Source organism: Podarcis erhardii, assembly GCF_964252035.2.
Source record: "Podarcis erhardii genome assembly, chromosome: 11".
Classification (NCBI taxonomy): domain Eukaryota; kingdom Metazoa; phylum Chordata; class Lepidosauria; order Squamata; family Lacertidae; genus Podarcis; species Podarcis erhardii.
In genome coordinates this window covers 22,675,426-22,688,198 of record NC_138501.1, presented here as the reverse complement: position 1 = coordinate 22,688,198, position 12,773 = coordinate 22,675,426, and the positions used below count along the sequence as shown (strand labels likewise).

General features: G+C 43.1%; 1 long non-coding RNA gene across 1 annotated transcript; it reads left to right on the top strand.

The window, feature by feature from the left end:
* The first annotated feature begins 1,886 nt into the window (after positions 1-1,886).
* On the top strand, positions 1,887-4,930 carry LOC309352672. The gene is made up of 3 exons (XR_014161413.1): positions 1,887-1,918; positions 4,574-4,638; positions 4,886-4,930. It is a non-coding gene; the product is annotated as an uncharacterized lncRNA (long non-coding RNA).
* Positions 4,931-12,773: the final 7,843 nt, after the last annotated feature.

Genomic DNA, 12,773 nt, shown 5'->3' with positions numbered 1-12,773 from the left:
GAAGAGAAGACTCCTTGGAAAAGACCCTGATGTTGGGAAAGATTAAGGGCACAAGGAGAAGGGGATGACAGAGGACAAGATGGTTGGACAGTGCTCTCGAAGCTACAAACATGAGTTTGACCAAACTGCGGGAGGCAGTGGAAGACAGGAGTGCCTGGCGTGCTCTGGTCCATGGGGTCATGAAGAGTCAGACACGACTAAACGACTAAACAACAACATGCCCCCCCCAGGAAAATAAACAACAACAAGGAACTAGGTCCAGGTAAAAGGCCAGATCCTTCTAGATCCTTCTTCCTCCATTTCCTGTGGGTCAAGGTGTCCCCCTGTCCAGGAAGCTTCCCACCCTCTGTAGCCCCTCTGTCATTACTGTTGCTGATGCCCATCCCTTGGCCCTGACCCTCTGGGCAAAATCTACAACGCTGTTCTGATGGAAAGAACAATGGAGATGGAGGCCTCTGCTCCTTCTCCTTGCTCCTGTCACTGCCAAGCACAAAGGAGAACAGTTAGTGGCAACAAGCAAGAGTAGAAGGCAGGGTAAATAAATCATTGAGATTGGTTCCTCTGCCATGGGCGTAGACAGGATTTTTGTTACAGGGGGCAGAACCTCATATTTGTATTGATTTGTATTGATTTTGATTGATTGATTGATTGGGGCAGCTGTCCCCTGGCTACGCCCATGCCCTCTGCTGGTGAGTCTTGACATATGCCCCTTTATCAACTTGCCACTGGAGTTCCTTGCCAGTGAGTGGCAAACCATGCGATTAAACAAGTTTTGTTTTTCAGATGGTGATCAACAGGGCCTGTCAATTTAGAAGGTGATCAACAGGCAATTTAGAGCAGATAAATAATGGAACAGCAGGAATAAAAGAGGAAAGCAGCTTACCTTGTTCTTGAAGGGGAAAGGATCCATCAGTAATTAGGCATTTCTTTCTCTTCTCCTAGCTCTTACTGTCTCCTGCAGCAATGTAAATGGAATGTGGGGATAATAACAACTTCACTCAGGGCAGGTCCAATACATTTTGCTGCCTGAGGCAGAATAGCAATAGGTGACACACACCTTCCTGCCAGTTAAGATGCACAGTCCCCCAAGTCCAGTCCCTGTGGCAGAAAATTAAATAACTAACCATTTTCTGCCATTTCATGACATGCAAAATCAGCTGCCAGAGGCAGCTGCCTCTGTCTAATGACAGGGCCAGCGCTGATTAAATGGAGAAGATTTTCCTAATGGGAGGAATTGTGTTCTACCAGCTTGTCTAAGACACTTTGGGATGCTTGGTCTCTCCTCTGGATTTTCATATATATTTATTGACTTAGGATTTTAAAATTTTATTTGTTGCTTTCCCAGGAGAGCACGCTCGAGGCAGTGTACAATTCAACACCCATATAAATACAATAGAATACTATAAAAATATAGAAATCAATAAAACAACATCAGAGCATTCAATGAAAAGCAACAGTGTTCATTCATAATCCCAAATCTCATTTTAAAAGAGAGGATTTCATCTGCTTCCTAAATACAGTAGGAGTTTGCAAACTTGATTCAGGACAGAGTTCCGGAGGGACAGTGGAATGAATGACAGATAAAACCCTGGCCTTTGCCTCCATCAGTTAAACATCACAGATTTGATGGGACAAAGAGCAGAGCATCCCCTGCAGGTTTTAAGAACACTGTGGGGATTATCTAGTTGATGCAGGCATGTGGCAGATGAAACTGAAGCCTGTTCTGTGTGTATCCAAAGTCCCACACACGGGTCATTCCGTTTCAGTGCCGTTTCGGCCAACAGGTCAATTTCTCTGTGTCTGCTAGTTTCTGGATTGAAACTGCACCGAAAAATGCTTCCAGCGGGGTGCAGAGGCGAGGTGGTAGTTGCTGCATTACGAGATGGCCTCCCGCCACTAAAACTTAATAATGAATAAGGTGGGCTGAGATCAATTCATTTATTTCAGAGTCAACTATCTGCCATTCGAAATGAGCTTTAAAACAAATAAAGTGGAGTATTGATGCAGTTAACCCAAGCGTGGCTCTGTTCACTGATGTGAATCCTTTCCAATCCATTTACATAAGCACTCTCCTTTATGCTGCATCTTTGCTGTGAATTCTTGCCAATTCTCCCTGAACTGTGGGGCAAAATACTCTTTCCTCCTCCAACACCGCCACCATCCAACCACCTCCTCCTCCTACCCTATAGTGCTCAAAAGGCTCCATTTCAATTTCAGTGCACACTGTAAAAGGAAGAGATTTGGGAAGCCTTTGGTTGTTTTGCCTGCCCGTACTGAACTGTCTATCGTCTCCAAAGCTTGTTAAAGAAGATTTAACATAATGAGTGGCAGCATGCTCGTTAAAATTGGGTGGGGGCTGATTGGGGGATTTGAAGCAAATGAGCGCAAAGTTTTCAGCCGCTCGCGTTGCAGTCAAAGATGCTGCACAACAAATCCCCACAGGAGCCCTCCAAGTTGACTGTGTTATTAACGAGTATGTGTGATTGGTGCAAATGAGTCATGCCGAGTTGTGGCACATTCCTGTATTCTTAAATGTCTCTTTACAGCATGTGTCAATATGGCAAGGTTATAACTACCAGACACACAGAGACCGGGACGCTGACAGGGAAGATGTTGAGAACAGCAGTGTGCTGGCAATCTGAATATTTAATATGCAGACTGTTGTTTTTTAACTCTTCCCAGGAAAATATTCTCAAAACAACGTTTCGCCGTGCCGTAGCAATTTGTTCCTTTGCATGACGCTCCGTATGGGGGAAGGCAATTGTCCAATCCATTTTAAATTGGAATTGTACAGAATCAACAGTGACTTCACGTCAAAGCGCTGTTGATTTAAGGAAGGCCCATTTTTGTCCTTTGATAAAATCCTGGGGTTTTTCCTTTATTTCCTAGTTGCGATTGTCTATGTGTGGGTTTTTTTAAAAAAAGTGGTGTGTTTAGTTGAGTTGAGCTACCCACAAATCAAAATCAAACTGAAAGGAAAATAAAATGCAACATTCTTCTTCATCATCATCATCATCTTCTTTTTAAGGAGGCAGAATTAAAAGCAGACTTTGCAAGGACCTACTGTACTGTAGCAAAAAGTGATTTATGAAATATGTAGGATTCTGCAGCCAGGGGGATTGTTAAATGGGAACATTGAAAAGCTGTTATATGATATGCAAAACAGTGACATCATTGACCTCCTTCTAGCATCTAGCCATGGCAGGCAATAATAGCCTCTCATAAGCTCTGTTTTTCTGCAGATTTGTGTGAGCTAAATACAATAAAATTAGTCTTGGAAATTAGCTATACATGACACTGGCAAATGTTGTTCAGAAATACCCAGTCATGTTATACTCATTAAACTCACCACTTCTTCAGCTCTTACATTCATTATCTATACTGTAGTTTTCTGTGCAGGTCTGGAAACCTCATGAGACAATGCCCATGAAAAATTTAAGTTCCTCCGATTAGTATCTTAAATTTTAAAATAATTTCTCTCTTTTTATCTCTCATAATGCCTAATGGAATAAACATGATTTTTAAGAAGTGACTTTAATAGGTCTATTGCTTTCATAAAGTGATCATAATACTGCAAAAGAGCAAATAAATTTGAGAAAAATATAAACATTAACATTTCATTTACTAAATTTAAAGTGAATGGCCTAGCATAAATACAGCTAAGGACTGAACTGAACTGAAAATTCATTTAGAGATTCTGTTTATATATTATTTCACTGCTTCAATACCACAAGAAATCTAGGAACCAATTTCTTTACATACATTATTCATTATGTTCGAAGTATGGAATCCTGCCAATAACACTAATAATTATCTCAGGGAAAATGTGTTTTAATGATATTTCAAACATAGCTACTTGAACTTCACATAAATCAGAGCAGTGTTAGGATTTTTGGGGGGTTGGGGAGCAGTAGATAAAATGAATAAAATCTTTCAGATTCTATGACTTTAAATTAATTTATGTTGAACACAGTGGGTACCAGATTCAGTTCTGGTTGCCATGGCAACAGACACTGAAAATTTAAACATCCAGTGGCAGGCTGAATTCTCCACAAAGAGAGTTCTTTCACATTAAAATTATATACTGGTGAGCATTAAACATATCTACATGCAAACTACTTTTTAAAAAGAATGGACTGTTCAATCATTTCTTCTAGAGAGTGAGCGTTCAGATAATGTGCTCATTGGAGCTTTAGTTTCTATTAGATTTAAAGAGCAAAGAAAAACTACCTTATAAAAAGATCAAGCAGCTAATTATCAAAAGGTAATGGAGAAGAGAATCAAAATACATAAAATGACAGCGCGTTTGTAATCATAGTTTGATCATCAGTCTAGTTTGATGGATGAGAAAGATGCTGAGCTATGTATTATTCCATGCAAAATGAAACCAATACATTTATAGGACGTAGGTTAAATGCATAGTGCTAATCTTCTCTGAATTCTGAAGCCCGATGATGCATACTAATTCCTCAGATGGTTCTTTAACAAGCTATAAAATTACTGGATTTGTGAGTGAGTGTGTTTTGACTCTATCCATGCAATTTTTGTCTCCATGCCTCGTCTGTTTCCTCAGATGCACATCTCCATTTACTCCCAGACTTGAAAATTAGAAGTAATGGATACAAGCCAAATGGTGAAGTAAGTGTGTTAGTAATTGCTATTCAAACAGTTATCAACAGATTTGGGTGCTGGGCCCGTGCTATGCTGTGTTGCGGGAATTTTCTTTGCATGCTCAACACAGCAGATGACTGGGAGGAGGAAAGCTGTTTCAAATGTGGGAGATGGGATTCCGTTAACATTTGGACATGTTAATTTAAGCACTTGCTCAAATGTAAGGAGGGTAGCATTAGCATAAAACAACCTCTTTGTCTGTTTCCTTTGAAAGACCACCTCTCTGACAGTTAAAAAGCAGAGGAAGATTTGATTACGTAGATTCACGGCTGCCATTTCTGCTGCAGAAATTTCTTTTCAGATAACAGTACAGTGGTACCTCGGGTTACATATGCTTCAGGTTACATACGCTTCAGGTTACAGACTCCGCTAACCCAGAAATAGTACCTCGGGTTAAGAACTTTGCTTCAGGATGAGAACAGAAATCGTGCTCTGGAGGCGCGGCAGCAGCAGGAGGCCCCATTAGCTAAAGTGGTGCTTCAGGTTAAGAACAGTTTCAGGTTAAGAACGGACCTCCGGAACAAATTAAGTACTTAACCTGAGGTACCACTGTATTTCCATGTATCCTTCTCTATTTGGTCCACTGAGCAGGCTATTTGTGCCAGCAAGCCAAGCAAAATACACAGCCGCCAAGCACAGGCTTGGTTTCTGATACTTTCCTGAAACAAGCTATGATTTTAAGAGCACTTAAACTATGGTTGGCCAACGTGTCTTATGGGTGCTAGGGAGGATTGGCTGAGGAGTTTTAGCAAAGGAGTCTGAAGGCCTGGCTGTGACAAAATCAGGCCTTCTCTCTTCCTTGTGTCCCTTCTTCCTTATGCAGTAGTCTGAGCCACAAGCCACACAGGACTGAGCAATATCTGGTTTTCAACATCGTGATATATCACCAGCTAAACATCATGATATAAAGATATATCATGATGTCTGAGATAAGAATGGAGCTATGTAGAGACACTGGCTGGCTTCATGGTTTCCCCCACATTGTGATTTTTGCATAGCGCGCACACACACACACACACACACACACACACCATGATTTGTGATATATTGCCAGGTCAAAATTTATAAAACCAGTATCACGATCTGGACTTCAACCCGGTTTTGGGTGATATAGCTATATATTGCCCAGCCTGACCACTGAGACATGGATTGGGGAGCAGGGGGTGCTACTTTTGTGTGGTAGGGGGCACTAGGCTACCATTATATTGCACTTTGCTTCCTTACTATGTGTCAGGGAACTGCCATCGGAGCCAAGGGTGGTGGTAAGGCTCCCTAATGACACTGGAGAGGGAACCAGCAAGGAGAGAGGGGGAGCTTCCGCTGGGGAAGGAAATAGACGTGACGCCAGGGAGAAAGGGGAGGCTGAGGGAGCTTCGGAGGGAAGGCTCCAGGACTCTTCCAGTGAAGCCAGCGGGGAGAGCACAGGACCTCCTCTTGGGACGCCCACTCTGCGCAGAAAGCTTCAGCGCAGAGAAGCTAGGCGGCGACTTGGTGTCAAAGAACTTTTATGTTGGAAGAAATTCAGGAAACGCCCACTGACGGATTCTGCCAGTGACTGAGACAGTCACGGAGTACTGACTGTCCAGCCAGGGGAAAGTTTTAACCAAACTACTTAGCTTGGAGCAGTTTGCGCCTTACGCACAAGCAACCCCAAACCCCATTACACTATGATTACTCATATCCCATCTTGAATGGTACTGTGCTGGTCCCGGGGGAAAGGTCGTAGTCAGAGTCCACGAGATGAGAGGCGAGGTCCGAAACAGGGAGCCGGGCAGGGAACAGGAACGCTGGGAGGTCAGAAGCAGAAGGCTGGGCAGGGAACAGGAACGCTGGAAGGTCAGAAGCTGGGAACCGGGCGGGAACAGGAGCGCTGGAAGATCAGAAGCAGGAGGCCGGGCAGGGAACAGGAACGCTGGAAGGTCAGGAACAGGAGACCGAGCAGGGAACAGGAACACTGGAAGGTCTGAAGCCAACAAGCTCCCGCAACCTGGGACCGGGCTGACTGACCTTTATCTTCTTCTAAGGCCAGGGGCGGTCCCGGCCCCCAGGAGCCCCACCTCCTCTGGCCTTAAGGCAAGCACTCCTCCTGGGAGCAACCAGTTCCCTTCGCCTCTCTGCCCTAAGCCTCTGTAGTTCAGGAGAGGCCGAAGGGTTACTGGGCCCCGGAGGAGGCTCACCTGTAGCCACTGAGTCCTCAAGCACCTCTGGGGCCAGAAGGGTTTCACCTGGTGCCTGCTCCTGAGGATCTGACACAGGTGCAGGCTCCTCGGAATCTAGGCCTTGCCCCAGTTCAGCCGGCCCTGGAGGCGGGGACACCTGTGCAGGCTGGGATTCCTCTGGTTCAGCCTCTGAATCGGAATCCCAGGCCATCACAGGTACAAAATCCTTCCAAGGTGGCTTATGTATAAATTAAAAATACTGTAATCAAACCACAGAAAGAAAATACTGAAACGTAACTCATCTAGACACTTCTTACATGGCAGTTGTCAGTCAGTGCTGTCAGGGTGGTAAACAGACCAGCTAGACTAGGCGTAAGTGCTTATTAATAGAATATTTTTGCCTGCCTGCCTTTCTTGTCTCTACCCACAGGTCAGTTGGTGGCACATGGTCATCCAGAGGTAGGAGGATGGACAATGGAGCTGGAGAAAGCTCTGATGTCTTCTTTACCTGCCTGCCTGCCTCACTCTCCCTCCTGTCTATCTAAGACTTCAGTTGTGGATTTACTGTGGGGGGAAACCAGGCACTGCTCATTTAAATCGTTAGTGGGTCTCCCCCCCCCCCCCGAATTAGGGGTCAAATCGAACCCAAAGCTGGCTACGACGGAGCCAGAGCAGAAGCAGGGGGAGGGAAAAATATCCTTCCACTGCACCCAATCCAGAATGGATGTGGTTTACATTGCAACAAGTTGACAGCAGGGTTGGCACAGGAGTAGAGTGTGTGGCAGCCTAGGCCCCAAACCTTACAGTTTTAGGGGTTTTATCTGGCTAACAGAGGCCAACAGAACTAAGTAGGCTTGGCCAGGGGTGTCCAACCTTTCTCCAGTGTGTTGGATCAGGAGTTTGGATTGCTCTGCCCACTGCTGTGGATCACAAAGAACCAGAAGCCAAGAAACAAACCTTTATGCCACATTGTTCTGTATTTTGAAGTGTTGACTGCTCTTTCACAGAACGCAAAGGTGAAAAAACCCAGAGCAGAGGGAGGCTGCTAGAGTAAAGATGGTGGGCATGGGGCTCTCCAGATCTTGTTAGACTCCAATCTTCATCAGCCTCAGGCTGCACAGACAGTAGTAGTAGTAATAATAATAATAATTTATTATTTATACCCCGCCCATCTGGCTGGGCCTCCCCAGCCACTCTGGGCGGCTTCCATAGAAACCAAAAATACACTAAAATATCACACGTTAAAAACTTCCCTGAAGATGTCTTCTGAATGTCAGGTAGTTGTTTATCGCTTTGACATCTGCTGGAAGGGCATTCCACAGGGTGGGTGCCACTACCGAGAAGGCCCTCTGCCTGGTTCCCTGTAGCTTTGCTTCTCGCAATGAGGGAACCGCCAGAAAGCCCTCAGCGCTGGACCTCAGTGTCCGGGCAGAACAATGGGGGGGGGAGACGCTCCTTCAGGTATACTGGACCGAGGCCGTTTAGGGCTTTAAAGGTCAGCACCAACACTTTGAATTGTGCCCAGAAACGTACTGGGAGCCAGTGTAGGTCTTTCAAGACCGGTGTTATATGTAGTTGGGAATTATGGGAGCTGTGATTATGGGACGTGGGACGTGGGTGGCGCTGTGGGTTAGACCACAGAGCATAGGACTTGCCCATCAGAAGGTCGACGGTTCAAATCCCCACAACAGGGTGAGCTCCCGTTGTTCGGTCCCTGCTCCTGCCAACCTAGCAGTTCGAAAGCACGTCAAAGTGCAAGTAAATAGGTACCACTCCGGCGGGAAGGTAAACGGTTTTTCCGTGCACTGCTCTGGTTTGCCAGAAGCAGCTTAGTCATGCTGGCCACATGACCCAGAAGCTGTACGCCAGATCCCTCGGCCAATAAAGCAAGATGAGCAGCGCAAGCCCAAAGTCGGTAACGACTGGACCTAATAGTCACGGGTCCCTTTACCTTTACCTATGGGAGCTGTAGTCCAACAATATTGGGAGGGCCATATCCCTGTGCTAGAGTCAAAGCTGAGGTACAAGATCACAGTGTTTTATTTTAAAAAAAACAAGAGTAGAGGACAAAATGGCCCAGAAATTATGTTTTCCATGGCTTTTCATTTTTTGAATATATGAAGAAACAGCCATGTAAATTTGTTTCCCATGACAGTGTGTTCATTTCCCCCAACACACACATGGATGTAATATATATCACCAAAAATCATTGGCGTTCCCTGAAATATATTGCATGTGATCAGAATATACACCAATATGAGTTTCACATATTTATCCTCTTGAAGATCTAAATACCATCCATTTTATTCTCATTATTATGCTTTCCAAAAATAAATTGTTGCTTTTCTTTTTAGTTCTACCTGATTTAGTCCCCACAACACCACACTTCATCACCTCTCTACCTTGCCCCCTTCTCCATTGTAGTATGACAGCTAGCCTAGACCCCTGTTGCCAAATATATATGATTTGTGTTTTTCTTGTAGATAATTTACTGTTTATCTGTCTTTACAACTCATCTCAAAAGGGCCTTTCTACATCAAGGTAATACACTTCTCAGAATCCAGTCACAATTAAGTCCCCCCAAAAGGATAATTCAGGCTTAACTCATCAAACATGGTTGCCATCTTCACGGCCTCCTGGTTTTTTATTAATTGATCCCAAAGTTCATTTTAAGCAAAATTTCCTTTCCCTTTTCAACAGTCGAATCAGAACTTATAAAGTGCTTACACAAAAGCAGCCCCAAGTCTTGCTGAAGATACAAAACCCATAGGTAGGCTTGTGGTGTTTGCAATTGCCCCTGAATAACCAGAATAAACAGTGCTGGATCTGGGTATAGAGTAGATCTACTGAAAGCAATAGGGCTTAAATTAGCCATGACCAATCTAAATTCCACTCATTTCAATGGGCATAACTAAATCTGGCCTGGTACATGTCAGTCCATCTCTAACAGTATCACATAGTTATGAAAAGCTACTGTTTTAAGAGATCATAAAATATAAAATATAAAATCTAATGCTGAAACCCATTTGGGTAGTTCCAAAAAAACCACTCTCATCTTTGTTCAGGTTCTGATGATCAGAGCCAGCATATATTTGGACACAATGGTGATTTTTGGTATCCACATATTCAGGATTCGGGCATTCTCAGAGGATAGGCAATCACAGGAATACAAGAATCCCATAACCAAGCGTACCAAAGAGGTCAGAAGACTGAGCTGAGCAAGCTTATTATGACAATGGGATGAGGACTCTGAGATAAAACAAGAAGGTCAAAGCTGGTAAATCAATCTGAGAGCATGTCGGAAACAGGGAGGCCAGCTAGAAACAGAACCAAGAGTAAAGAAGCATCTCCAGGGACAGGGAAGTCGGGGCAAGAGCGCTCAGGAACCTGAGGCAACCATTATTATTTATTTAATTTAAAATCTATACCTCATGATGTTTCCAAATAGGAACTCAAGGCAGCTAGCAAAAACAAAAGACAACATACATTACAATTTAAATAGCACATACCAGCATTTCTAATAACAACAATTGAACCCGTCTGTCCCCCAAATGTTAATGCAGCCATGGTGTGTTGTGTATTCAACAGCTGATAATGAGAGTCTTGTATTCATAGGGAGAGAGGCCCAGAAAGAAGGCAATGAGTTGTTTCTGACCTGGCAGACTTTACCCTTTTCTGTAGCTAAGAGAGACAGAGAAAAGAGTGCCTGAACAGCATCAGCACAGGGAATGGGAACAGCCCTTTTAATGGGTGCCCTGTTGAAGTCTGGGGAATTTGTGCAGAAACTCAAAAGCTCCAAGTATGTTTTGTACTGAACAGAGTGGTCAGCAGCTTGTGTGGAAGCCTAAGGCTGGATCTAGAAACACCAAAAAAAGCAGTTCAGGAAACGTGTTGTAGACCTCATAGTGGGAAATCCCATTGGCAAAAGAAGGGACTCCACACCGCCATCTGGTGTCACAGTGTTATAACGCCTATAAAACGCTTTTTCATTACTAGTGTAGCTGAGTCCAACTCCCGCCCCTTGGCACCTTAATATACTTTGACATCCAGGGCTTCTGGGGAGGTGTTAAGTTGAGTGATTTGATGAGACCTAATGCAATTAAAGGCCTCTGTTTGCTGCAGAGATGCAAGTTGTTGCAACTGTTGTTTTAACTGGTTGTATTAATTTGTTTTTGCTACAATTGTAACCTCACCTACCTGGGATAGATTTCTTTGAATAGTTAGACGTGTTTAGGACTACAGCCTTGATTATTATTTTGCAACTGTTTATATTTCTGTTTAAATATGAATATTGTAATACATCCTGCCCTCCGTATCGATGAAAGGCAGACAAGAAATTTAATAAATAAAAAACAAAAAACAAAATAAATGGATAATTATTTTAAAAAAATAATCATAAAGCGATAACAAATACACAAAAATTAAACACAGAGACGTTTCATGACAGAGGAACTGCAGCAACAGAAAAGCTCTTAATTATTTTCCTCCGATAGAATATCATAATTAGATAAATACTAGAGAGATCAGGTACCCCTATGATTTACTGGGCTTTTTAAGCAAATGATTTCATAAGGGACTTGTACAAAGACAGTGATGTGCTACAGGGTGTCAACATACCAGCGTATCATTGTTCAAATCATTATTTTTAAAAGCATAATGCAAAACCTTTTGAATTGGCCTTACATCAGAATGTACTTTCAAAGTGCTGGGATAATTTTTTATAATACCTGTCATTGAAAAACAACAATCCGCATGAGTCATGAAGCCCTCATGACAAAGTGACCATTCTGAGATGAGTGCCAGCCTTGGCATATTTTCATGCTGTTGAAGCAAAGAAATGGTGTACATTTGGAAATGTGCAAAGAAAATCCAGCCATTTCCAACAAATCTTTTGTTGCGGAAATTACATCAGACCCTCAAAGCGTCCCTATTTTCCAGGGATGTCCCTGATTTAGAGAAGCTGTCCCGGTTTCTGATTTGATCCCGGAATGTCCACCTTTTCCTTAGGATGTTCCTATTTTCATTGGAGAAATGTTGGAGGGTATGAAGTTATCCAATCCCCGAGCTGTCTGAAGGCAATTCTGTATAGGGAGTTTTAATGTTTTATTATATTTTTATATATGTTTGAAGCTGCCCAGAGTGGCTGGGGCAACCCAGTAAGATGTGTGGGGTATAAACAGTAAAATTAACATTATGGAATGGGATGTTGGAGGGTATGTTGCAGCTGTATGTAAGGAAGAAGCTGCTGTTTCTACAGTACTTTTGGTGACTGAAGTTTAGTCAAGTCTTGGGCAGCCAATGCACAGTAAGATTATTTTAAGGAGATCATTGATACTAGGAACACAGTGATTCTGTTTTTGATTTTGAAATCTATCACCTATTAACTCTCCTCATCTTTCACGATCCCATTTACCTAATGCAAACACACAGTTTACATGAGTCACCAACTGACGCTCAGTTTCCAAGATTTTGGGCTAGGAGTCATGGTGTGTCAGAGGGATATTGTCCTTCACATCAGTTGTGGAGTGGGGTTACAACAGAGCACACTGCTTCCGTTTGGGTGAAAAACAAAATGCTTTTATTTATTACAAAATAGAAAAGTATTGGCCCAGATCAATTCTCTCCCAGTGATACTGGGCAGAGAAGTTTCTGATCGCTGTTAATTTCCATGTTTTAAATGTTTTAAAATTAGTTCAAACATGTGCAAGAACTCACAAGAGATTCATAAAGTGGAAATTCCAAGCATTACACACACACTATTATTTTTCGTATGATGAATCAGCAGACTCTATCTATCAGCAAGCTCAATTGATTTCTCCTCTCTATAATGCACTTTTCTATAAGCATTTAATTTTGCCATGGCATGCCAAACAGTTTCTTACCATGCCTCCTTTGATGGACATTTTGTAGATTTCCAATATCTACTGAACATGATCCTAGCTT